Raw genomic sequence first — 27254 nt, forward strand, 5'->3', positions numbered from 1 at the left:
AGTCTGTGATGTCACAGCCCACTCTGTGATGTCATAGCCCTCTCTGTGACCTCACATTTCCAGATGATAAATTGCCTACCCCAGGTGAGCTAACACAATGCTTGTTCCCCAAAACCACTGGCCTCTGGAAACCACACAATGCCTGTTGTGTAAGAAGGGGAGCTGGAATTCACCAGCCTCAGTGTCCTGACAGCTCAGCCAAGCCCACTGGAACACTGGGGTCCATGACCACCAGGGACCACCAGAGAGACCCCCAGAGTGAAGAATGCATGGGTAAAGGTGAGGGGAAAGATGCTACTGATTTTTGGAAAATGATTATCATATGTGTGTTTAGTCCAGGACAATCAATGAATATGTTTGCAAAGCACAGAATATAAACAGGAATTTTCCTGTACTCAGCGTGCATGGATTTGGGAGGAGCTGTCCCCCTGTGTATCCAACCAAATAAATAATGCTGCTTTTTAATGCTGCACTGGTGATAAGGAGTTTTTTATTTTCCTGAACTTTTGATAATACTCCTGCTCCCAAGGAAAGCTCTGTCTCCTGCTGTTCACAAACACAGAAGGGCTGGTGGGTGATGTGGTGATCCAAGGCTGCCTGGGGTACAGTGACCCTGAAATAATCGAGTCTTCAATATTATGTGAAAGAAGGAGAGACATCAATAAAACTCCTATACTGGAATTACAGAAGGCAGATTATGGCCTATTCAGGATACAGATTTGGAAGGTACCAAATCAGGTACTGATTTTTTAAGGAGAATAGTCCTTAAGAACAAAGGGCTCCAGGAAAGATGGACACACTTCAATAAAGAGATTTTGAAGGAGTAGGAGCAGCCTGTTGCAACAACACATCCTCAGTACAGTAAAACTAACTTGTCTCACAATGGTCTAAACCCAGCTCACGTTCCCTATTAGTGGGTGAACAATCCAAGGCCTGCTGAATTCTGCTGCACAGTGATAGGAAGAGCCGACATCGCAGGATGTTTCCCATGTCAGACAACTGCACATTGGGGAGGGGGCGGCCGTGGCAGGGCACGTTTTACCGCCCCAGGGAACCGATCCACCGAGCGTGGGAGAAGCTGCCACAGACCATGCCCGGGGCCACCGGCTTTGGCCCAGCTCGCAGCGATCGGCTTACCTCCGGAAAAGCCGGAGGACAGCAAATAACCAAAAACATAAATACAAAAAAATAAAAAGCACAGAATGCGTCGCACGACCCGTGCCGACCAGGAGGTCACAGGCCACTCTCCCCTAAGCCCTGCACTGACATCTCGCTCTTCGGCTTCTCCCCTCGCCTTCGCTTCCGTGGCCCGCGGCCCTTGGCCAGCGCGCTGCTCGGTGCCGCAGCTCAGGGCGGCGAGAGAAAAATAAAAAGAGCGGAGGCCGGGCGGGCAGCCCCGCACTGCGGCTGCACATCGGCACGCCTGGAAAAGCGGAGCCGCTCGCAGCCCAGCCCGCCGGCAGCCACGGCAGCCGGGGCAGGCCAGAGCCCACGGGCCGCCCGGCACGGTGGCTCGATGGCGCCGGCCAGCACCGAGAAAGGGCGAGGCGCCGCCGCCTCGGGCACGCCATTGCCGGGGCTCTCTCTCGGGTTCCGCCACCGCGGCCGCCGCCGGCCCCGAACAATTCCGCCCCCTGCGCGGGTCCCCGGCTGAGGGCCGAGGAAGGGGGACGCCTTCAACAACACACGGCGGGGACGGGGCTCAACACAAGCCCGGCCGCGTCCAGCCCCGGCTGGCAGCCAGCGCAGCAGAGCGACAGCCGAAAACGCCGCAGCCGCCGAGCGGGCGGGCCCCGGCTCCAGGGCAGGCACAAAGGGGACGAGGCGCCGCCGCCTCGCCCGCCACCATCCCCGGGCAGCGAGCGGGCGCCCGCCCCCTTCACGGAGCCGGCAGCAGCCGGGCCGGAGCGGGACACGCCGGCGGCTTCTCTCTGTCCCCGCCTCACCTCGCCTGGGCCGGGAGCGGCTCTCGCATCACCTTTCCACTCGCCTGTCGCAGTGAGCTGGGCACTGCGGGAACCCGGACAAAGCCACGCCACTCCTCCCCGCCCAGGCCGCACTTTTCTTGTCCCGGCGACCGCACGCGTGGCGCAGCCGGAGGCAGCCACAAACAGCGAGCCCTTGCTGAACTTACGGGCCCGCTGGCGACAACAGCTCTACCCAGCCCCTGCCCACATTTGCCCGTCTCGCCAGGCACCCACAAACACGGGGACAGGGCATAGCTTTGCTGAAGGAGTTCATTGATCATTTAAGGGAAATGGCCCTGGGCTCCAAGGGGATCACAGGCATCCTCCAGGGATGATCATCTCCTCATGCTGCTGGGGAGGGACAGGACATGGGAGTCACCAAGACTTCCAATCCTAAAAGACAGGGTCAAACATGACCCTTCTGTGTTCACTGGACATGAGGAAATCCTTATCCCCACTCTTCTCTCTGCAAGCACTGCTCACCTAGTCAGCCACAGAGGCAGTCAGGCATTTCTGTCACACAACACCCACCAGGTTTTCAGCCACAGCAGTCTCGGGAAAAAAGGACTCATTAGAGACACACTTGGGGGCACTGGGCTGGACTGGGAGGAAAGTGGAAAGGAAGAGTGTTGGAGTCCAGGGTGTTCCCCTGGCTTCCCTGGGTGCTTCTAGACCCTCCTGGCAGGGGAGTCAGAGACCCTGGCATGGTGCCCAGGGGTCCTGGGGGCTGGAATTGGTTCCCTGGAGAAATTTGCCAACATTGAAGGAAGAACTACAAGTCACAAAAATAAGTAGAGTATAAATTAAACTTTTAGAAGATAGAAAAGTAAATTTTAAAAAATGTTTATATTAGGGAGTTTGAGGTTAAAATGGAGGATTTGGGGCGTGGTATGCTTCTTCCTCCTTCTTCTCCATGCCATCCATGTCGGAGTGCCACCTTGGCATCCTTTGACTGGATGGAGACAAAACTAGACATTACAATAAGATTGAAGTGTATTGGGAAATAATTGTAAATATCTAACACATAATTTAGAGTATAAAATATAAGTCCTGCCTCTGCCAGGCGGGTTCCGCCCTGGACGCCCGGCTGAACAGATCACTGTTAGCTGGGCAAAGCATTCCTGAGATAAGAAATAATAAACATCCATGAAAACCTCTAAGAACAGCCTCCTGCAGTCTCTCATCGGCAGGCATTGAAAAGAACTGGGTTCCAGACCACCTTTATGTCCTCCTGAGGTGATCTCAAGTCTGAGGAGACACCTCGGGCGGTGACAGAAGAGGGTCCTTGAGAAAAGACCTGCAGAAAGCAATGGGGTGCAGGAGCTGCTCTGCTCCTGCCCAGAAGCACTGGGGTCCTGGCCAAGAGGCACAGCAGGGGCAGGGGCTGCACCCTGGGTCATCCAGAGGGGGCTCTGGGGTGACAGGGATGGAAATGCAACAGTGGTCCTGGTCAAGGGATTTCCCTGGCAAAACTCCATGGGACAGGGGTGTTGTCTGGGGTGTCAGTAGGGATGCTCTGGGCTGTGCTGGGACACACTGGGATGGCCTGGAGTATGGCAACCATGTGGGAATCTGGTCTGAGGCCAGCAGAATTCATGATACCCACAAGCAGTGTTTCCAGGATCTCAGCATTCTCTAAATCAATCTCCAGATGGACCAGGAGACCTTGCAGGTCCCTGGGATGTCCCGAGAGCCAGCAAGGGACAATAGGACCAAACTGCCCCCAATTCCTAGAGAGGATTCCCTCCACTCCCAGCACCCCACTCACCTCCCAGAGATCATTTTCAGTCCCTTGCACAAGTGCCTGGAAAGGGTAAAAAAGGCTTGGTCTGGATTGGGCTTTGTGGGGCTGTGCTGGAACACGGGTGCAGGGATCAGGGTGGAGGTGGAGACAATGGGATGGGAATTCAGGGCCTCCAAGGAGAATCAAAAACAGTGAAGTGGAGTGACCTGAAGAGCCCAAGGGACTGGGCTGAGGGTGGGGAAGGGGCCTGGTTGTAAGTAGGGGAGAAGAGAGGAATTCCTTTGCAGGGACATGGGATTGCAAGGGAGTGGCTGGATGGAGAAAGAAAAAACAGGACAGATGAGGAGAAAACCAACAGGAGTGGAAGATGGTTTGGTAGTGAGGGATGAGTCCAGGAAGGGCATCAGGAGAGCCCTGCATGGCCAGGAAGAAAGGCAAAGGACTGAGGGGAAAAGGGGAGAAAAAGGGATTGGGAATGATGAGTGGGAAGGCATTTGAACAATACAACAAAGAGGAGAACCTGGGGAGATGTCTGAGGAGGCCAAAAGGATGGGATGGGAGGCTTCATAGGGCAGGATGTGGGGATATTAAGATATTGGGCCTCATCTTGGCCTGTGCTGGAGAGGACAGCAGGATGGAGAAGAGCAGGGTCACGCTGAGCACAGCCACCTTCATCTTCCTCCAGCAGTGGGCAGAGCTCCCTGAGGCTGCAGCAGGGCAGGAGCACCTTTATCCCTGCCAGGACTCCTCCCTGCCCCCTCCCAGGCCAAAGCCTGGCTTGGCATAGCCCCCAGCCTTGGCTACAGGCCCAGCCCTGGCACAGAGGCTCTCAGTGCAGCTGGAATGGCCCCCAGCTTTGGGCACCCCATGAGAATGTCCCTGCTTCCCTTGGGGCTGTGTCTGAACTCTGCAGAAACTGTCCCTACACGTGCTCCAGCATGTAGAGATGAGTAGGTAGGATGAATCTCCTCTCAACCACTGTCTCAGCATCAAAGAGCCAGACTTTGCCTGATCCAGGCAAAGGCACCAGTGGCACAGCCCATGTATCATGCCCTGACAGGGCAGCAATGGCAACATCACACTCCCTGTTTCTGTTCCAAGAGCTGATCTGATCAGTGCCTGGAGGGCAAAGCATGGCTCATGGTGTCTCACTCAGCTTTTTCCAATCCCATCTGACCAATCCCATCTGACTACAGCAAAAATCTAGTGGAGAGAGGAACATTATCTTGGGCCTTGAAAAGTTTCTTGGGCCTTTGATTGACTCATTCCTGTGACATTTTGGATATCTCCTCTGGGGATCTGAGTCTCATGGACTCAGCACCAAATCTCCTGTGGGACTCACTGAAGTGCAGAAAGCCTGAAGGAACCACACCTCTGCCAGATCTGTCTTGAAGTCTTCAGGAATTGTTTCAGGAGTGGAGTTAAAGAGGAAGATTTCAGTGACCACTAACTTAGAGAAGGACAATTTGATATTCCTTTGATCACCTTCCCAGTGCACTCCCCAGGGCTGAGCCCACTGCCTGTCAGGAACTGTCAGCCCTGGAGCCCCAGGGATCTCTTAGGAGAGCTGGGGTGGGGCAGGACAGGGACACTTGGGGCTGACACTTCTCTCCACAGAGATGGAGATGGGATGCCTGGTGCAGCTGCTGTGGCTGCTGTGTGGCTGTGGGGTTTCTCTGGGGCTGGAGATTCAGGAGGATGCCGGGTGATCCCGGCTCTGGGGGTTCCTCAGCTCACAGCTGAGCCGTGCTCCGGGCAGTGCTGGGCACCAGCTCTGCCCTGCTCTCCAGTGCCACGGGGTGCCCAGCTCTGCCTGGCTCCGAGCCGGGCTCGGCCACCAGCCCTGCCCAGAGACAGCGGCTGGGGCAGCCCCGCGGCTGCAGGCACAGGGCGAGCTGCTCTGCCCGGCTCCAGCAGAACTCAGCTCCATTTCGGCACGGCCTGGGGACACCAGTTTTTCCTTGGCCATCCTGGAAGTTCGCCAGGGGCTTGGTCATTTTCAGTGCCCCCAGTTCCACGATCCAAGGAGCCGCTGGTGCTGGCACTGCCCCAGGGAAGCCTCACAGCAGGGCTCTGCCCTGGCCGAGGGGCACAGAAAATATCTCGGCTGTGGGCAGCAGAGCAGAGAGAAAGCAACTGGCCCAGGCAGCTGCTGCCATGGGGCCACAAACTCTGGTGTCCAGGAAGGTTCCAGAGTGACCAGAAGGGTTTGCAGATGGACACACAGCAGCTGTAGAACATGTTGGGGAAAAAGAATATTGTGTTCCAATGAAGAGGCAGACAAAAAATTTTGTGCAGCCCATTCCCCATAGGAGGTTCACTGTGCTGCAGATAAGTGTCAGATACAGTTCCAGAGCCCTGCCCAGAGCAGCCAGAAAGAATTGATTAAAAAAAGAAAACAAAAATCAAGCAATAAAATGCCCCAAAACCAAACCAATCCAGGCAAACAAACAAACAAATCCAACAACAACAGCAAAAAACAAAATCAACAAAAACACCACTAGAAAAAGAGAACACCCGCCTTATAGACCTGTTCCATCCTTCAGTCGGTTCACCAGTACACACACGGGACCTGAGACTGCAAACAAAGAGGATTGTTCTCAGCTGAGGGAAAAAGGCCCCTTTGGACACTGCAGGGCCCTTGGAAATGGCAAGTGCCACACCCATAGCCCATGGGGGAGAAAAGAGCTCTGAATTGGCCACCCCTGGCATGTAAACCCTGTTCCCAGGGTGCTTCACACACAGGATTCTTACAGAGGACTTCAGAAAGCTGCAGAGAGTCAGCTCTGCCTTCTCCATGTTCTGTGTCCTAAAGCTGCCTGAGAGAAGAAATTTGGGCTCTGCTCCATGGGCACAATCCCTGCTGGCACAGGGCACAGTGCCAGCAAGGTCTCTGCGTGCCGAGGCTTTGCTCCAGGCAAGAAAAGCTCCCGGCACAGGGTCACCTTTCCTGCTCAGTCAGACCCCCCGAGTGCCCCAGCAGCAGGGAATTGACAGATCTGGGCGGCACCGATGCTGTCAAACGCCAGACTTGGGCAATCTGCTGGATCTGGAGTCCTGGCACCCACAAATTACCAGGTCTGGGCAGTGCTGGTGCCGGAACTGGGAAATTGCTGGATTTTGGCTTTCTGTGCCAGCAAACTGCCAGACTTGGGTTGTGCTGGCAGTGGGAAATTTGAGGACCTGGGCAATTGAGCAGCCAGAAAACACCAGGTTTCAGGCTCCAGGTAAGGGTGGTAAGGATCAGATCTAGGATTCTGGGATCTGGACCCTCCATCCCTCCCTCCCTTCCACCTACTGAAAGATAGTCCAGCACTGACCAGGCTCCCCAGGGAATGCTCACAGCCCCGAGGCTGCCGCAGCTCCAGGAGCCTTTGGACACCTCTCTCAGGGATGCACACCCTCGGCTGTTGGGTTGTGTGTGCAGGGCCAGGGCCTGGACACGATGTTCCCCCTGGATCCCTCCCAGCTCAGCCCCTCCCGCAATTCTCACCCTTTGGCTCAGCCTCTGTGTCCCCTCGAGGCACTGGGAGAGCTGCTGGGGCCGGGCCAGGAGCAAGGCAGCCCCAACATTGCCCTGTCTGGGACACCGCAGCTGTGGCAGCCCCAGCGCTCCCCTGTCTGTGACAGCACAGCGCTGGCAGCCCCAACCTTCCATCCCTGGAGACGCTCCATGGGAGCTTCCAGTCAACGGGACTGAGCGGCCCCTGAGCACCCCCAGGCCGGGCTGATGTGGATTCCTGTGCAGACAGCTCGGGCAAGGTCCCCTCGGCACCTTCAGTGAGCCACAGACAAGTGTCAGACACAGTTCGAGAGCGCTGCCCAGAGCTGCCAGGAGGCGTTGCTCGAGGTAATGAATCCTGGAGCCGGGCTGCTGTGTATTCGGGTACGGGGAGGGGGTGCGGGAACACTGCCGGCTCCTCTCGGGGAGCGGCTGGAGAAGCGGGGTGCGGGCAGGAGATCAGCGGAGCGGGCTGGGGCTGGGGCTGGGGCTGGGGCAGCGGCCGGCGGAGCTCGGCAGTGGCCGCTGGGCCGTGGAGGCGGCAGGGCCAGCGGCTTAGGCTGGGAGCGAAAGTCGGGCGCGTTGAGGTAGCGGCTTTCGGGGAGGGGGAAGAGCAGCGTGAGCAGGAGTGTGAGCGCGGTGCGTGTGCACGGGGGCTGTGGGACAAGGCGTGCTCGGCGGGCGGGCCAGGGCAAGGGGGCCGCTCGTCCCATGGACGAGACGTGGTGGCATCGCTCAGTGTCCAGGCTCCAAGGCCGGGAGACGGCAACAATTCTACCCAGCGAGAGTCTAAAGACCAAGGCCAGCAGTGGGCAACAGCTCTACCCGGTGATAGTCTGCAAGCGACAAAGGCTGGCCAATGACAAAAATTCTACCCTGCGGTAGTGTGGGAGCCCAGAGTATTCCTCTGGCTTCCCTGGAAGGTTTAAGACCCCCCTGGCGGGGTCCCCAAAGACCCTCGAATGAGACCCAGGTGTCTCAGGGGCTGGATTTAGCTCCTTGGAACAATTTACCAACATTGAGAGAAGAAATTTTAGCTGCAAAAATAAATAGAGTGTAAATTAGACTGTTAGAATGTAGAATTAGCAGATTTCTAGAATGTTTGTGATAAGGGACTCGTGGCCAACATGGAGAATTGGGGGTGTGGATACCTCTTCCTCCTGCTTCTCCGTGTCATCCATGCTGGGTGACATGCTGGCACTTTTAGATTGGATGAGGACAGAGCTGGACCATGTAACAAGATTGTATTGTATTGGGGGTCATTTGTAAACACCTAGTACATAATTTAGACTATAGAAGATAATTCCTGCCTTTCTCAGGCGGATTCTGCCCTGGACGTCTGGCGAGCAGACCGCTGTTCACTGGACAAAGCATTCCTGAGATAAGGAAGAATAAACATCCATGAAAACCTCTAAGAACAGCCTCCTGCAGTCTCTCATCGGCGGGCATTGGAAAGAGCTGGGATTCAAACCACCTGCATGTCCTCCACAGGTGATCTCAGGTCTAAGGAGACACCTCGGGATGTGACAGAGTTTGAGCAGGAGAGCTTGAGGATGTGTGGCACTTTACGGAAGTACTGGTGCAGGGCTGCAGGTGTCACTTGTCCCCTGCTGGCCTCAGGCCCAGGGCCAGCAGCCATGGCCCAAGTGCTGCAGGAGTTGGCTCTGGCAGGGCCTTTCAGCTGCTGCCCATCCCTGTGCCCTCTGCAGCCCAGGCTGTCCTACGGTGTCCATGCCCTGCGCCTCTGTCCCTGCAGGCTGTCGTCATCCCCCGGCTGCCCCACCTCGCTGGCCCTTCCTGTGCTGACAGCTCTGCCTCCTGCCTGCCTCTGCCTGGACACACAGAGCCTAGGGCTAACTTCTTTCTCTGGCTGTTTTCTGCTATTTCAGAAGGATCCACCATCTCTGAAACCACCCTTCAGTCCCTCCCAGGGCTCTCCTCTGCTGTCCTCAGTCTCCACTCCACTGAGCACAGAGCTCATTTGTCCCTATATAGTGGTCATGTGCTTGGGCCTCCAAAGCCCATCTTGGGAAATTTCTGGGCTCTCTCCAAAGTGTTGGCAAATGAAAGCATTCTTCTCATAGTCTATAGAAACCATCAGAAGACAAGGCAGCCAGACCTGTCTGTCCTGACTCCTTTTGTCTGGGTGTAATCCTTGGATATACAGAATTGTAGAGGTAGACTCCCAGTTTTGGTCATTGACATCTAACTGAGAAGGGCTGTTCTGTTCCACTGGAAGGAAGGCACGGAGCCCCAGTGTTTGGTGGTAGATGAGAGACTGCCTGCAGGAGGCCAAGGCCAGCCAGAGCTGTCTGTCCTGGCAGATTTTGACTGGGAGAACCCTTATAGATAGAGAACTTTTCAGGGGTAGTATCAATTTCAGTCTTGGGCACCTGTAAAGAGGGATGGTTCTTATCCACAAGAAGGACAGCACTGAGCTCCAGTGTTTCTAAAGCAGGTGAGAGGCAGCCCCCAGGCTCACAATGGCCTCTTGTTTCCATGAGGCCACACAGTGTCACACTGGCCCTTGGTATTGCCAGTAAGTGTGGTCATTAACGAGGGGAGTGAAGGGTGGTCAGTGGTTGGGGTGGGAAGTGAGTATGGCCAGTAGGTGTGGTCAGTGGAAGTGGTTGGTGAGGTGTGGTCAGTGGGTGTGATCAGTGGGGGTGTGGTCAGTTGGGTGGTCATTGGGGTGTGGTCAGTGGATGGGGTGAGTGGATTTGTTCAGTGGATGTGCTCAGTGGAGGTATGGTCAGTTGGGTGGTAAGTGGGGTGTAGTCAGTGGGTGTGGTCAGTGGGTGCAGTCACTTCAAAAGTCACTGGGGTGTGGTCAGTGTTGGTGGTCAGTGGGGTCAATGCTTGTGAGAAGTGCAGAGTGGTCAGTGGGTGTGGGCTGTGAGTGTGGTCAGCAGGAGTGGTGTGTAGATGTGGGCAGTGGGGGTGTTGTCAGTGGGTGTGGTTAGTGGGGTGTGAGCATTGGAGTATTGGCAATGAGTGTGGCCAGTCTGTGTGGTCAGTGTTTATGGTCCGTGGAGGTGGTCAGTGGCATGTGGTCAGTGCATGTGGTCATTTGGAATGGTCAGTGGGTTTGGTCAGTGTTGGGGGCAGTGGTTTATGGTCAGTGGTGGTGAGGTCAGTTGGGTTCTCAGTGGGTGTGGGCAGTGGAGTGTGGACAGTGGGGTGTGGACAGTAGCTGTGGTCAGTGGATGTGGTCAGTTGGGAGGTCGGTGGGGGTTGGTAACTGGGTGTGGTCAGTTGGTGTGGCCATGGATAGTGGTCAATGGGTGCAGTCAGTGGCAGTGGTCAGTGGGGTGTGGTCAAAGGGTGTGGTCAATAAGGGTGCTCTGCGGGGTAGTCAGTGGTTGTGGTCAGTGGTAGAGTGGTCAGAGGGTGTGGTCAGTGAGGGTGGTCAGTGGGGGATGGACAGTGGTGTGTGTGACAAAGGTGTGGTCAGTGGTTGTGGTCAATGGGCGTGGTCATTTCTCAGGACCATATGGTTGGGTCAGTGGGGTGGTCATTGTGTTTGGTCAGTGGGTACCATCAGCAGGAGTGGGCAGTGGGGTGTGGCCATTGGTGGCCTGGAAGTGGGTGTGGTCAATGAGGGTGGTCAGTGGATGCAGTCAGTGTGTGTGGTCATTGAGGTGGTCAGTGGATGTGGACAGTTTTTGAGGTTACTGGGGGTGGTCAGTGGTGTGTTGTCAGTGGGCATGGTCATTGGGGTGGTCAGTGGATGTGGTCACTGGGTGTGGTCAGTGAGGGTGTGGTAAGTTGGTGTGGTCATTGGGTGTGCTCAGTGACGTGTGGTCAGTCATGGTGTGGTTAGTTGGGTGGTCAGTGGATTGTGGTCAGTAGGAGTGGGCTGTGGGTGTGGTCAGTGGGGTGTGGGCATTGGTGTCTTGGCAATGGGTGTGTTCACTGGGTGTGGTTAATAGTTGGGATCAGTGGGGGTGGTCAGTGGGTTTGGTCAATAGGAGGTGGTCAGTGGCGGTGTGGTCAGTTGCTATTCAGTGGATGTGGTCAGTGGGGTGTAGGCATTGGTGTCTCTGCAGTGGGTATGGTCACTGGTTGTGGTCAGTGGGGGTGAAGGGTGGGTGCAGTCAGTGGGTGTGGTCAGTGGGGTGTGGTCACTGGTTTTGGGGAAAGGGTGTGGATAGTGGTGTGTAGGCAGTGGGTGTGCTCAGTGGGCTGTGGTTATTGGGGTGTGGTTAGCAGAGGTGGTTTGTGAGTGTGGTCAGTGGGTGTGGTCACTAGCTGTGGTCAGTGGGTATGGTCAATGGGGTTGTCAGTGTGTTCTGGTCAGTGGGTGTGGCCATTTGGGGTGGTCAGTGCAGTGTTGGAAGTGGGCTGTGGTCAGTGACTGTGGTCCTTGCTCGTGTGGTCAGTTGGATTGTCACTGGGGGTGGCAAGTGCAGGTGGTCAGAGGGGGTGGGGTAAGCTGTTCTAGCCAGAGGATTTGGTCAGATAGGTTGCCATTGGAGAGTGGTCAGTGGGTATGGTCAGTGGTTGTGGTCAGTGAATGTGGTCAGTTTGGTAGTCGGGTGGGTGCAGGAGAAACAGGACTTCTGGACAGCAAATTAATATGATTATGCAGAAGCCAATTTATTGTTTACTTTTTAGCCCTAATTATACATTCTAAGACTATTGTCCACACGATCACTCATTTCTTGATTGGTGCCTCTATGCTTCATGAGCACAGAGGCACGAGCCCTTCAGGTACAATGGTTGGTCGCTGTCCAGAACCACATCACCCACCTTTATCTTGGGTTTTCTAATCTCTGTATTCTGTTTTTCAGCTCCTTCTCTCCTGATTTAGCACAATTTATGTTTCAGTGGCCTTGAAGGGTCTCAACAAGTTCAGAAAAACAGCTAAACTTAGATCATCCCGTGCACCTGTTATTAACATTGGTCTAAATTAAGAAATATACAAAAAAACCCAAACAGCTAAGTGTATGAAGAAACAGCAAAATAAGCAGAAAAACAGCTAGGCAGCAAAATATGGAGAAAAACAGCTAAATATAGTTTGGCTGGTGCATATGATACAGACCACGGCCTGGACTTGTTCAGACATGTCACTGTGGCCCAAACTTGTTCAGTGTTGCTACAGGTGGGGGTGCTCAGTTGGGTGGTCAGGGGATGTGGTTGTTGGTGTGGCCAGTGGCAGTAATCAGTGGAGGTATGGTCAGTTGGTTTGCCAGTGGAGTGTGGACAGTGGGTGTGGTCAGTGGGGTGTAGGTACTGGTTTCTTGGATATGGGTGTGCTCAGTGATTATGGTCAGTGGGGGGGTCCAGTTGGGGTATGGTCAGTTTGGGGGTCGTTGGGGTGTGGTCCATGGGTGTGCTCAGTGAGATGTGCTCAGTGGAGGTATGGCCATTTGGGCAGTGAGTAGTGTGTGGCCAGTGCCCACAGTCAGTGGGTGTGGCCAGTGAGTGTGGCCAGTGGGTACAGTCAGTGAGGGTGGTCATTGGGTGTGGTCAGTGGGAGAACTCAGTGGGATGTGATCTGGGTGTGGGCATTGGTGTCTTGGCAAAGGGTGTGGTCAGTGGGTGCAGTCAGTTGTTGTGGTCAGTGGGTGTGGTCAGTGGGCTGCAGTCATTGAGGTGTAGTAGGCAGAGGTGATCTGTGAGTGTGTTTACTGGGTGTGGTCAGTGGTTGTGGTCAGTATGGGAGCTCAGTGAGGTGTGATCAGTGGGTGTGGCCATATGGGGTAGTCAGTGGCATGGTCAGTGGGGGTGGTCAGTAGGAGGTGGTCAGTGGTTTTGGTCAGTGGCAGTGTGGTCAATTGGGTGTCCACTGGGCGTAGTCTGTGGGGTTTGGGCATTGATGTCTTCACAGTGGGGTGTGGTCAGTTGGTTGTGGTCAGTAGGGGTGGTCAGTGAGTGCACTGAGTGTGGTCAGTGGGGTGTGGGCATTGGTGTCTTCTCAGTGGGTGTGGTCAGTGGGTGCACTGAGTGGGTGTGGTCAGTGGAGTGTGGTCAGTTTGTGTAGCCCTTAGGGGTGGTCATTGGGAAGGTGCTTGGCCAAGGCAAAAGGAGGCTCCCTGTGTGCCCTGCTCCCCTCTCCCTGAGCTCCTGAGAGCTCTGCAGCCCCTGCTGCCATCCCATCTGCCCAGGCCAGCACAACAGCCCCAGCCTTGGGGCCCTCCAGAGCTGCTCCTGCTCCAGGCCCAGGGCCCATCCCAGAGCTGGGGCAGCCACAAAGCTGTGCCCATTTCTGTTCATTCCTGCTCAGATGAGGATGGATCCTCAGCCACCGGGAGGTTGCTGATGAATTTTACTACTCCAGAGGCCTCTTCTTTCTTGAGCTCTTTAGTGTAGGAATTCAGTGACAAAGACTTGTAAACATTTGCTCAAAACACCCAATCAAGTTATGTCCCTAGGAATAATTTCAGTTTTCTATTCTTCTGTGGAAAATTGGACAGATTTCAGAAGTGTATGCAAAGTGAATATGCCATATTGAAAACAAAACAGAGAGGACAGTTTTATCTTGTTGTCTTTTTCTGTTTCTAGATGGAAATCAGCAATGTACAATTGATATTGACCGCAAGCAGTTTCTAATGCAGTCTGAAATGATATGAAAATCAAGACCCTTCATTGCTGACAATTGACCAGATTTTATCCTCACGCCCTCCCCACCATTTCCGTTATCCAACCCCTGGAACTCCTATAGATCAGGAATAGTGTGACCAGCAGGACCAGGGCAGTGATTCTTCCCCTGTGCTCAGCACTGGTTGGGAAGCACCTCGAGTGCTGCGTCCAATTCTTGTCCCCAATTTAGGAAGGACATGGAGGGGCTGGAGCCTGTCCAGAGAAGGGCAACAAGGCTGGTGAGGGATCTGGAACACAAGTCCTGTGAGGAGCGGCTGATGGAACTGGGAATGTTTATCCTGGAGAAGAGGAGGCTCAGGGGGGACCTCATCACTCTCTACAAATCCCTGACAAGAGGGTGCAGCCAGGGGGTGTCGGGCTCTTTTCCAAGGGAATGCATCAGGGGACATTAAGGACAGACATTAGGAAATATTCTCCACAGAAAGGGTGATTGGGCATTGGAATGGGCTGCCCAGGGAGGTGGGTGAGTCACCATCCCTGGAAGTGTTTCAGGAAAGAGTGGATGTGGCACTGAGTGCCATGGTCTGGCTGACAAGGTGGTGTTGGGTCACAGGTTGGACTTGATGCTCTCAAAGGTCTTTTCCAGCCTGGGTGATTCTGTGATGATTGTGACACTGCAGGGCCCTGGGGAAGCAAGGGGCCATTGTGACACTGCAGGGCCTCGTGGAACTGAGAGGACCAGAGTGACACTGTGCACGACATGGCACCACAGAGCCAAGGGGCCACTGTGACACTGTGGGGACACATGGAAGCAAGGAGTCCATGGTGACACTCTGGGTCCTTTTGGAACCACAGAGGCCACTGCAGGGCCTTGTGGAACCAAGGGGCCATTGTGGCACTGCAGAACCAAGGAGAGCCTTGTGAGAGCCTGGGGCCCAATGGAATCAAGGGGCCATTGTTCCACTGCAAGGACTCTTGGAACTAAGGGAACAATTGTGACACTGTGGTGCCCCATGGAACCAAGGGTCCCTTGTGACACTGCAGGATCTTGTGTAACCAGGGCTCCATTGTGACACTGCAGCACCAAGGAATTCATGGTGGCACTCAGAGACCTCATGGAACCAAGGATCCACTGTGACACTGCAGGGCCTTGGGGAGCCAAGGGACTCTTGTGACACTGTGGGGCCCAAGGATCCAAGGGACGTTGTGACACCAAGAAGTACCATGGAACCAAATGGACATTGTGACACTGGGAGGCCTCATGGAATCATGGGGATCATTTTGACACTCTACAGCCTCATAGAACCATGGACACACCAAGGTGGCTGGGAGATTTCATCTGCTGCAGGGTAGGAGGACACTGCAGAGGGACCTGGACAGGCTGGATCCAGGGCTCAAATCCAACAAGGTTATAACAAATGCTGGGTCCTGCACTTTGGCCACAACAACCCCTGCAGTGCTCCAGGCTGGGGACAGAGTGGCTGGACAGCAGCCAGGCAGAAAAGACCTGGGAGCACTGATGGACAGCAGGCTGGACATGAGCCAGCAGTGTGCCCAGGTGGACAGGAAGGCCAATGGCACCTGGCCTGGATCAGGAATGGTGTGACCAGCAGGACCAGGGAAGTGATTATTGCCCTGTGCTCGGCGCTGGTTGGGCAACACCTTGGGTGCTGTGTCCAGTTCTGGGCCCCCACTTTAGGAAGGACATGGAGGGGCTGGAGCGTGTCCAGAGAAGGGCAACAAGGCTGATGAGGGATCTGGAACACAAGTCCTGTGAGGAGAAGATGAGGAAGCTGGGGATGTTTATACTGGAGAAGAGGATGCTCAGAGGAGACCTCATCACGCTCTACAACTCCCTGACAAGAGGGTGCAGCCAGGTGGGGTCAGGCTCTATGCCCAGGGAACAGTGACAAGACAAGGGGACCCAGTCAAAAAGCAGCACCAGGGAAGGTTTAGGCTGGACATGAGGAAATATTCTTCACAAAAAGGATGATTGGGAATTGGAATGGGCTGCCCAGGGAGATCCAGTGCTCAGTCTGCACATGGCAGCCTTGAGCTCCTGGTTCCTCAGCCTGTAGATGAGGGGGTTCAGGGCTGCAGGCACCACAGGATACAGAACTGACTGTGCCAGATCCAGGGATAGGAACAAACTTTCTGGCTGACTGCAGAGGCCATGACAAACCTGAGTGGTTTCCCTTGTGTCCCCCAGCCCTTGCTGGCCCCAGGGGCTGATGGCATTTGTGCTCACTCAGCTCCACCTCCCCACAGCAGCACCATGGGGTGCTGACGCCTGCTCTGTGCAGTGCAAACAGGGGCTCCTGAGCCAGTGCTGCCGTGTCTGTGCCTGCAAGGATGGGGCACCTGTGTGAGCTGGGGGAGAGGCCAGGGCTGCAGAGGGGGATGTTGTTGGCAGGTGCATGAGGACGCTCTGGGACGCTGCCCTGGGGTGTCCAGCGCAGTGGGGATGGATCAGCCCCTGCTCTGCTGCTCCTTGCCAGGGTCTCCCCCTTGCAGGGACCTTGCAGAGCACCAGCCATGCTGTTTGCCCCCAGCCTGCCCACGGCCAGCCTGGGGCTGCTCACGGGGGTTTTCTCTGCTCAGCATTGGCCTGGCCAAGTGTTGTGGAGAGAGCCTGGCCAAGGAGCCTGGAGCCCCCAGGCCCTGCCCTGAGGCGTCAGCGCTGCCCCAGCAGTGCCCATGGCCTGTCCCTGCTGCAGCCCCGGCACTGCCACCCCCAGGGCTGTGCCCGGCCCCGAGAGCACTCAGGCCCTGCAGCAACACGAGGGGCAGGAGGGCAGCGGGGCAGTGGCACGGGAGCAGCTCTGGCAACACCAAGTGCTGCTGCTGCTGGGCACAGCTGCTGTGCCAGCACTGATCTGCCCCAGCTCTGCACACAGACATTGCTGCTGCAGCTCCAGAGAAGGGAACAAAAGGGGCATCTCTGGAGAAAATTTTTCTGGGATATCGTTTATTTTGTATAATGCCAGCAAGAGAGCAACCCCTTATTGACACAGTCTGTGGCCGCAGGGAATGTGGAGAGAAAAAAATGTGAAAGGGCAAAAATAATGACATGTCTTTGTGCCTAATATTAAAAAACTAAAACAAGTGAAGGAACAAACCCTCAACTAAACCAATGGAACCATCAAACATTATTTATATTGCAAGAGATTTGCAGAAATTAGCCAGCAGTTTAATGTTCCTGAAAACATCCAGTCATCAGTGTCCACACTGCAGCTTTCAGCTCCTGGTTCCTCAGGCTGTAGATGAGGGGGTTCAGGGCTGGAGGCACCACCGAGTACAGAACTGACAGGGACAGATCCAGGGATGGGGAGGAAATGGAGGGGGGGCTTCAGGTTGGCAAAGAATGCTGTGCTGAGGAACAGGGAGAGCACAACCAGGTGAGGGAGGCAGGTGGAAAAGGCTTTGTGCCGTCCCTGCTCAGAGGGGATCCTCAGCACAGCCCTGAAGATCTGCACATAGGAGAAAATAATGAACACAAAACAGCCAAGTGCTAAACAGACACTAACAGCAAGGAGACCAAGTTCCCTGAGATAGGATTTGGAGCAGGAGAGCTTGAGGATGTGTGGGATTTCACAGAAGAACTGGCCCAGGGCATTGCCATAGCACAGAGGCAGGGAAAATGTATTGGCTGTGTGCAGCAGTGAATAGAGAAAGCCACTGGCCCAGGCAGCTGCTGCCATGTGGGCACAAGCTCTGCTGCCCAGGAGGGTCCCGTAGTGCAGGGGTTTGCAGATGGACACGTAGCGGTCGTAGCACATGATGGTCAGGAGGAAATACTCAGATCCAAGGAAGAAGAGAATCAGAAAGACCTGTGCAGCACATCCTGCATAGGAGATGTTCCTGGTGTCCCAGAGAGAATTGTGCATGGCTTTGGGCACAGTGGTGCAGATGCAGCCCAGGTCAGTGCGGGCCAGGTTGAGCAGGAAGAAGAACATGGGGGTGTGCAGGTGGTGGCCGCAGGCTACGGCGCTGATGATGAGGCCGTTGCCCAGGAGGGCAGCCAGGGAGATGCCCAGGAAGAGGCAGAAGTGCAGGAGCTGCAGCTGCCGCGTGTCTGCCAGTGCCAGCAGGAGGAAGTGGCTGATGGAGCTGCTGTTGGACATTTGCAGTGTCTTGGCATGGGGACCTGTAAGAAAAGTGATCATGGAATAATTTGGTTTGGAGAGGACTTTAAATATCCCAGCCCAGCTTGATAGCACTTTCCCCCCCACTGCCTGCCCAGGGCTCTGCTGCCTGGAGCTGTCCCTGCCAGCAGCTGCTTCCCTGTGCCCAGGGCTGGGCTCTGCCAGTGCTGCCAGAGCCCAGCCCAGCCCTGGTGGCTCAGCTCTGCCCTGCAGACCCCTCCCAGCACAGGGCACTGCCCAGGGCAGCTCTAATTCTGAAGGTTCTCAGCAACCCTGATGAGGCTGGAAAAGAGACACTGAAGCTTCCATAAGGGGCCCTGTGCTGTTCTGTCACTGCCGGATTTATTGAGATCTGAGAGAAAAATTTTTTATTTTCCTCAACATTAACTGAGAGATGAATATCAATGTGCAATTTCTCATCCAGGCAGCTGAGAGCAACAGATGAAAAAAACAGGATTTTTCCCTTCTATGCAGCTCCTACCTTACTGTACTCCCTGTATAATCTCCTTGGAAATGTTCTGGTATTAAATGTCATGATGGGAGCAGTCCTGTATAATGCAACATCCACACCACACAAGGAGAGCACTTCCAAGCCTTACCAGCTATCTCCTTCCACCCAGACATTGTCCCCCTGTGCTGTGAGCAGCTCCCAGGGCTGGCTGAGAGCTGTCCCTGGCAGGCAGCAGAGTCCCTGCCCCAGCACAGCACCCTGGGCTGCAGGACCCTGCTCTGCAGGACAGCCCTGGGCACCCCTGGCTGCTCTACACAAGAGAGAATCAGAGAATGTACTCACAGAGTCTGTAGGCATTGGGATGTTCCAGCTTTAGGAGATCACTCCAGGAGCTGCAGCTGCCTTGTCCTGCAGCCAGAGGCTTCCTGTGTCAAGGGCTGGGAGTGATTCTGCCCCAGTCACTTCTGAGCATCTTCCCAGCCCTGACTGATTGAAGCTCTCTGTGCCTCTGTGCTGGGCCCGGGGTGGCTGCAGGCAGTGTCCCAACCCTGCTGGGCTGGGAGAAGAGCTGCTCATCAAGAGAAATGTATTTTTGAAGCTCTTCTCGGCTGCCAGGGGCTCCCTTTGTGCCAGGAGCCCAGCTGAGCTCAGCAGCACAACACAGAACAAGGTTCTTTAATGACCCTCTCGGGGGTTGTTCTAAAATCCTGAACATCAGTCCCTGAAAGGGAGCTGAAGAAACCTCTCAAGAACTCCAAGGCAGAATCGAACTCCAAAGTTTCTTGAAGTTTTAATGGGTCCCACTGAGGGACAAAACTAAGAAAGTGTCCCCAGGTTCCAGTTAGAGCAGGAAATTGGAGGCAGAGATGACAGGTGGGGACAAAGAGAAGCCAAGCCTTGGTGCCCTGGGGCACAGCAGGGTCTGTGCCACCAAGGGCTGTGAGGAGACATCTTGTCCTGAGCCACTGGCACAGCCCCAGCAAGGCTGGGCACTGTCACCCCTTGTCCTGCCCTCAGCATCTCCCCACATCCCAGTGGCCTCAGGGATCTGCTGGGACCAGTCCCTGGGGAGCCTTGGTCAGGAATGGCCCTGGGGGCTCCTTCATGCTCCCAGGGACTGCAGGTTTTTCAGAGGACTTTGGGTTTTGCTTTTGCCTTGGAGTATCTAAGATCTTCATGCAATCATGGCCTCCAATTATCTGCTTTTATTAGTCCCTTGAGAGGCTTTGTCAGTAACAAAACTCAGTGGGGCTCATTAATGCTTCAAGGTACTTCAGCTTTTTAAGGTACTTGAATTATCCCATTTGACACCAACTCTTTTAGTAGTTTGTGCAATCATGGCCACTATTATCTACTTTAAATAGTCCCTTGAGTATTTTGTATTGACATACAGTGGAGCTCATTAATACTTAGAGATACTCAAGGTTTCAAAGGTACTTTGGATTTTCCTTTCCTCTCTGAGTCTCTGAGACATTTTTGAGCAGTCATGTTCTCCAATTCTCTCCTCCTAGGAGTCCATAAGGAGCCTGTGTTGGAGATGGATCTCAGTGGGACCCATTAATGCTTTGAGACACTTTGGGTTTTCTTCTGACTTGGACTCCTGGAAAGGTTTGTGCAATCTCCTCTCAGGTCCTGAGGTTCAAGGCCTCAGCACCAAATGCACCATGGGGCTCAGTGGGATCAAGCAAGTCCTGACAAACCATGGATCTGCCTTGATTTCCCTCTGGTCTGGTGCAGTTCATCAGGAAGATCTTCACCTTCAGTTATGGAAAAATAATGCAAAGAACTTCTAAGAAATATACATTCCTATTTTCAAGGGTGAATTTTATTAATGTTCTCTTTAAAGTAGGAAACTATTCCAGTATTCTGTGCTTGATATTGATCCAGGGTCTCTTCTCGAAAAATCTGGCGTTCTCAGAGAAGCTGTGCCATGAGATCTGATCCAGTGTGGACAACCTTTCTCCACATTCCCCAGCCCCATCCTTTCTGTCATCACTCATGTGGGGATTGATTTGCTTAGAGATCTGTCTGCATTCAGGTAAACAGGGGTTTTCTTTTTTTTTTTTTTTTTTTTTTTTTTTTGAAAGCAATCTAAAACTCCTCTTTCCCCATTGAAAACAGACACACTCCTCAGGTACAGGCCAAGCCCAAGGTGGCACCAATGAGGTTCCCCTTTCCCAAGGCAGAGCCATGCAAGGAATGTTTGAGACCTTTGGACTCCTTGGTTCTCTGGGGCCTTGCAGTGTCACCAAGGCCCCTTGGTTCCATGAGGTTCTGTACTGTCACAGTGGAGATTTGGTTCCATTGGGCCCCACCATGTCACAATGCTCTTTTTGGTTCCATGAGGCCTTTATCTGTCACAATGGACTTTTGGTTCCATGAGGTTCAGTAGTCAACAATGGTCTCTGTTGTTGCAAATTGTCACAAATGGACCCTTGGTTCCATGAGGTTCCTGCAGCAGGACTTCCCCTGTGGCCCAGCAGAGCTCATCTGTTCTGTCCATCAGCTGGGGCCATAACTCAGGGCATCTTCCCCCTCTCAGCAATTGCTGAGATAACCCAGGCTGGACATCTGTCCTGTCCTGAGTTCTCTCTGGGGCCAGGGAGGTGGAATTCCCAGCTGACCATGAACATCTTGCCTTGGGAGCAGATTGAAGGGAGATAAGCCTTGATTTTCTGAGTGACTCTCCACTTTACAAACTAGAAAAGCTACACAGAATTTCTCAAAGGAGAAGTCTACTGCATAGTCCCTGGAAATGCCTAGGGCTTGTCCCCCAAGTCTGGATGCATCTTTATGGTTCCTTTTCTGGAAGCTGAGTGAAAAGATTTTATGTGTAATCTCTCATCAATTTGTTGGTAAATTACATTGACTCCTGATCTCTGCTATTTCTTCACTATCTGTAATATAGGTAACTTTATTGTGCACTGTGTTTGTATCTACCTATACTTCTTTTGTTTATCCTGTGCAGTAAGTAATCCGTTTAAAGTCTCCTGTTTGTTAATCTTGAGTCCATTAAGTAAATAATTGATTTTACAATAGATCTAATCAGCCAATCTAGAGAAGTTGTGTGCAAGAGCAATTTGGGGTGCTGGTCGCCTGAAACAGAGGTACTGCCAGAAACCTGAACATAAGGCAAGACTTGTATAAGCTTTGACTCCATTTAAAACATATTTCATTGCTGATCTGGACGAGGCCATCGAGGGCACCCTCAGTCAGTTGCCAGGTGAGCCCAGGCTGGCTGGGAGTGTGGCTGTGCTGCAGGGCAGGAAGCTCTGCAGAGGGATCTGCACAGGCTGGAGCCGTGGGCCCAGGACAATTGGATGAGGTTCACCAAGGCCAAGGGCCAGCTCCTGCCCTGGGCTCACAACCACCCCAAATCCCTGGCTGTGCCCTGCCCCTGATCCCCACAGCCTGTCCTGTTTCCTTCATCCCTACATTGCCAGGCACTTTCTGGGACAAGGGAGCTCTGCTGTGGGGATGGAGGGAGGTGCAAGTGCCACCCCTGCACTGGGAGCCACAACTCATGAGGTTTGTGTCCTTTGGGGTCAGGAACTGGTGAGACTCAGAGGCACAGGAAGGTTTCTCTTCTCTGCCAACAAACAAAAGTTGAACATGATACAATTTAATAACCATCACAGCTCTTCCCTCAGCTCTGTGCTGTGTCAAAGCAGTATCTGATGTGTCCACCATGTCCAAGGGATTTCCATAGAGGAACAAATTAGACAAATTTAGACAAATGGGCTTGTTGGCTCCACAAGACTCTGGAGACCTTGTTCCTGCTACAAGGTCTCAAAGTGTCAGAATGGTCTCCAGGGTTCCATGAGGCCCCACAGTGTCGCAATAGTCTCTTTTGGTTCCTCAGGATCACAATGGCACCTTGGTTCCATGAAGTCCTGAAGTACAGAATGGTGCCTTGATTTCATTGGGTCTTTCTCTGTTACATGAGTTCTTAGTTCCATGGAGCCCTGTAGTGTCACAATGCTCTCCTTGGTTCCATGGTACCACACAGTGTCACAGTGGCCCTTGGCTCTACAAGTCCCCAGAATGTCACAGTGGTCCCTTGGTTCCATGAGGCCCTGCAATATCACAATGGTCTCATTGGTTCTACGAGGCCCTGCAGTTCCACAGTGGCCCTTTGGTCTCACAGTGTGTAACAATGGTCTCCTTGGTTCTGATGCAGAAGCAAAGACTGGATAACTAGTTTAAGTTAGAAATTGGTATGTTTATTACAACACCGGGCACACCCAGGAGAAATCTCCCACAGAGATGTGCAAAGTACACAGGAGTCTTGCCCTTTCTTATCCACAAAAGTCTTACATATTTATATAATTACCCAATACACCTCTAGATATGCATCACCTAACCCCACCTAGCCCTGCTTTGTATTAAAATTAGCTCAAAGTCCTTTTACACTTGTGCACTTCCTTCCCTCAAATGGGTCTTCTAAGATGAAGTCAGGGAGCCTTCCTTGCCTACAACGTTTCATCTTTGTCTAGTTGCTAGGTCCTTATGACCCTTGGCCATAGCTGAAGCTCCCAACCTGGTTTTGGCTTATTTCAGGGCCCAGGTGCATTTATGATTTCTTCACTTTAACAATATTCCAACCTCCCATTTTGACACAACAAAACCAAGCAAGTGATTTATTGTTTTAGCTCTACTTGCTCAGCCTCTTTCTATATTGCTTCTATGATAATTATTATATGTATGGCTTCTATCCCTTAGGTAAGCTCTTATACCTTTGAGTTTTGCTTCATTTCCCCCCTCTTTTTATAGAGTTAATAAATCCTTTTACTAATACACAGATTCTTCCTCCTCTAACCAAGTCATACGGTAAGTGTTCCTCAGGACTGTACCATATGCTCTTGATAATGAGGTCAGGGCTGCTACTCACTGCAGCATCCTCCAATTCCAAAGGAGTACTACAATAGATAAAACCAAACTTATGCTGACTAAAATAAGCAAAACAATGACTGGGAGAGCTAGGGCATTAAGTCTACCAGTTGCCTTCGGTGACCATCCAAAGAGTGCATCCCACTAGTGATGGCTTTCCTCTTGTTTTATTCTTTGAAAAACTTTGCTGATTTCTTTTGCATCATGATAGATTGTTATTAAAACCTTTTCTCTATTCTCCTTGATTTCCTTTAAGATTTCATCTAGATTTGGATGATTTATTAACTATTCTACCAGTGTAAGGTTCATGCCAACAGGTGTGGGTGACAGATAGTGGTACGTAGTATAGTTGGCATTTATTAACTGGTGAGATACAACTGGTATTGAATATTTAAAATCACATCCAACGATATTAACAGAATTGCAGATACAAAAATTGGAGTGATTTTTAACAGGTGAATATTTGTTCTCATTGTCTACTCTTATTGAAGCACAGGTAGTTCTTAAACACATGCAGCCTTGGCCAGTATATACAAGCACAGTCTTTTGAATGATGTCTGGGTGGATCTCAGAGTGACATACACCTTGTTCAGTATCTAGACATATGTCTTGGGCATCAATGGTATTGCTTTCACAAAGGAATCCGTGTTGTTCTCGGGTGACACATGATTCTGCGTTTACAGTCTTCCATTTCTTGTCTACCATCTGAGCCCATGCTCTGGTCAGAGGGGTAGAGTACTGTCTCTTCATGATTTAATCCTAAAGCAATAATAATGTGGATTACGTGTTGTCTGGTAGCCTGGTTCAAGTCCAGCATGGTGGCCCTATCCCTGGGTCACTCGGTCCATCAGCTCCAGGACACCAATGTGGTGGACAGCAAATGGCGTTTATTGAGGGGTTACAGGGGGTTTTAAGGACAGGGGTCCTTGGGTCATTTCCTCTAGCTCACATCCGGCAAGGGGTGGCCAGGTACAGAGCTGAGGTCAGACCACAAGGTGGAGGTGAAGGGGGTCCCTGACTGCCCGTACATCCCGAGAATCTTCCGTTCGCAATATCCCTATCTCTCTACAATTACGTATAGTGAGTACATTACGTATAGTGAGTACAAAGGCAGTGACCACATTAGTGATGGGGTCATAAGTGAAGTTTACCGTAGTCCACCAGGACTGCAGTTTCCTTTCCAAATTCGTGGTCTTATCCCATATGGCTTTTCATATTTTGATTGGAAAAATGCCTTCACTTCACTCTCTTATGACTGAAGTGACCATTGACTGCATCCACAACTATGCCTGTATACAACTAAGAGCTAAAGGCACATTATCCTGGGCTACACCAAGTGTTTTCGTTATTAGTTTGTGGTCTTAATCTTCAGCTTCTCTCGAATTTGCCAATACCATTGAAACCTGCCACTGATTGGTTCCTAATGCTAACAAAGATGATTGTAGGGGCTGCCTTATTTTTGCCAAATCTCTAGTTGCAGTGGCCAGTTTGCTCATTAATATTTCTGAATCAATTCCATTTAAGACTCCTAATCACATACCTATTATTCCAGTCACATCCCTTCATGTCCTGTCTTTAAAGTGAGCCTGCTTCCTCAACCATGTTGCCCAACCTTCAAACAATGTTTTAAGTAATGGGGAGCAGGCTGGCTGAATTTTTGAAATCATGATCTGCATTAGCAGCTCAACACGCTTGAGAGACTATTCTGGGTTAAACAGCAATACTGTTGGCCCACATTTCTTATCACATATGGTCCAATTTCATAAATCTTTGGTTCAGGCTTAAGTGGCATGGTTAGGGCTCGAGTGATCTGGATTTTTAGTGTCTGTGTTGGTAAGGTTGCATCATTCTGATATTTAACACAAACTTAAGTTATATTGTAATCAACTTTAAAAGCCTCAGCTTCACACCCCTCTATTTTAAGCCCAAATTCAAGGTAGTCAGTTAAGCATGTGTGTGTTTGGTTGATGTGGCCAGAAATGTGTATTCTATCACCATCTGTTGAAGCCAGGTGGGGTAGTGACCCTTATCTCCGTGGCACATATTATCTGCTAATGGGCCATCTTTAAAACCTCTTTGTTACCTCTTGTGCTTTGGCAGTTCTGGTAGGGAAAGCTTCTGGCCACTCTGAAAAGGTATCTGGCAGTACTAGCAGATATCTGTACCCCCCCGCTTTTTCTTGGAAATTTTGAGAAATAAATTTGCCACTATTGTCCAGGCCCATAGCATTTTCCAATTTGCCCTAGCTTTGGCTTGGCTATATTTTTGAGCTTAGTTTGGAGGCAATGACTACATTGTCAGGTCACTTAAATGACTGTCCCCTGTAAATTTCTGGCCATAATTCTGTCCTTTAATTGTACAAAGCATCTAGTCCCCAATGTGTTAGTGACCATAACAAATAGGAGGGGATGACAAGCTTTCCACCCCTGTTGCTTCTTTCATCTTCTGTTACCCAATTTCATTTACCAGCAAACCTACAGTTTGTTTGTAAAGGCAAATCTCTTTTTCCATTCACCAGTGTAATCCCTCCCATTGTTTCTTTTATCTCTAGGTGCTAACTTTATCTACCAACAGATTTACAATTTATTTGTAAAGACAAATGTAACATTCCTCTCATAATCAATATATGTGTAGCTTCTATCCCTCAGTTATACTCTTAACCCTTTTTACTTCGCAGTCTGGAGTGGAGGAAGCTCAGATTTGCACAAGGTTGCTCTGATTCCCAGGGCTGGATGAGGGCAATAGTGGAGTCGGGGTACTACAAAGTGTTATTGATTGTCAGCCAAGAAGGGTCTTGATTTTCATATTTGTCCAGACTGATTAGGAGGTGCTTGAGATCAATATCAACTGGAGATTGCTGATATCAATCTATAAACAGAAAAAAAATAAATGGGGAAAAGATATTCTCTCTTTCTGTTTTTACATGAATAATGATTTGAACGGAGTGAAAGCTTAGACGAGACCTGCCTTATGCTCAGATTTCTGGCAGTATGCACCAGTTTCGGGTGATGTGCACCCTAAATTGCTCTTGCTCACAAATTCTTTACCATGGCATATTAGGTGTATTATAAAATTAATTATTTACTGAATGGACTCAAGATTTAAAGAGAAGAGACTTTAAACAGACTACTTACTGCACAGGATAAACAAAAGAAATACAGGTAGATACAAACACAGTGTACAATAAGGTTCCCTACATTATAGCTAGTGAAGAAATAGCAGAGATCAGGAGTCAATTTAACTTCCCACCGAATGGATGAGGGAGTACATATGGAGCCCTTTCACTCAGCTTCCAGAAAAGTAACCACAGGACAAGCCCTACCTGTTTGCAGGGACTAAGCAGAAGACTTCTTCTTTTTTTAAAGTTTTGTGCAGCTTTTCTAGTTTGTAAAGTGGAGAGTCACTCAGAAAATCAAGGCTTATCTCCCTTCAATCTGCTCTCAAGGCAAGATGTTCATGGTCAGCTGGGAATTCCACCTCCCTGGCACCAGAGAGAACTCAGGACAGGACAGATGTCTGGCCTGGGTTATCTCAGCTGAGAGGGGGAGATGCCCTGAGTTATGGCCCCAGCTGATGGACAGAACAGATGAGCTCTGCTGGGCCACAGGGGAAGTCCTGCTGCAGGAACCTCATGGAACCAAGGGTGAATTGTGACATTGTGATGCCTCCCGGAACCAAGGAGATCATGGTGACACCAATGAACCTCATGGAACCAAGGGTCTGTTGTGACACTTTGGAAATATGGAGACTGTTGTTGAGCACAGAAAGTCATGGAATCAAAAGTCCATTGTGACAGGTAAAGGCCTCATGGAACTAAAAAAGAGCATTGTGACACTGTGGGGCCCCATGGACCCAAATCTCCATTGCAACACTACAGAACCCCATGGAACCACAAGGGCCTTTGTGACACTGCAAGGCCTCAGGGAACCAAGGAGTGCAAAGGTCTCATACACTCCTTGCAGGGTTCTGCCTTGGGGAAGAGCACACCTGAGGATTGTGTCAGTTTTCA

General features: G+C 51.8%; 1 protein-coding gene and 1 pseudogene across 1 annotated transcript in view; one reads left to right on the top strand and one right to left on the bottom strand.

The window, feature by feature from the left end:
• LOC130263047 (Fc receptor-like A) overlaps window positions 1-27254 on the top strand; it is a 95773-nt gene that overhangs the window by 37075 nt on the left and 31444 nt on the right.
• On the bottom strand, window positions 16724-17961 carry LOC130263066 (olfactory receptor 14A16-like; annotated as a pseudogene).

The sequence above is a fragment of the Oenanthe melanoleuca genome, chromosome 25, assembly GCF_029582105.1.
Source record: "Oenanthe melanoleuca isolate GR-GAL-2019-014 chromosome 25, OMel1.0, whole genome shotgun sequence".
In the NCBI taxonomy this organism is placed as follows: Eukaryota; Metazoa; Chordata; class Aves; order Passeriformes; family Muscicapidae; genus Oenanthe; species Oenanthe melanoleuca.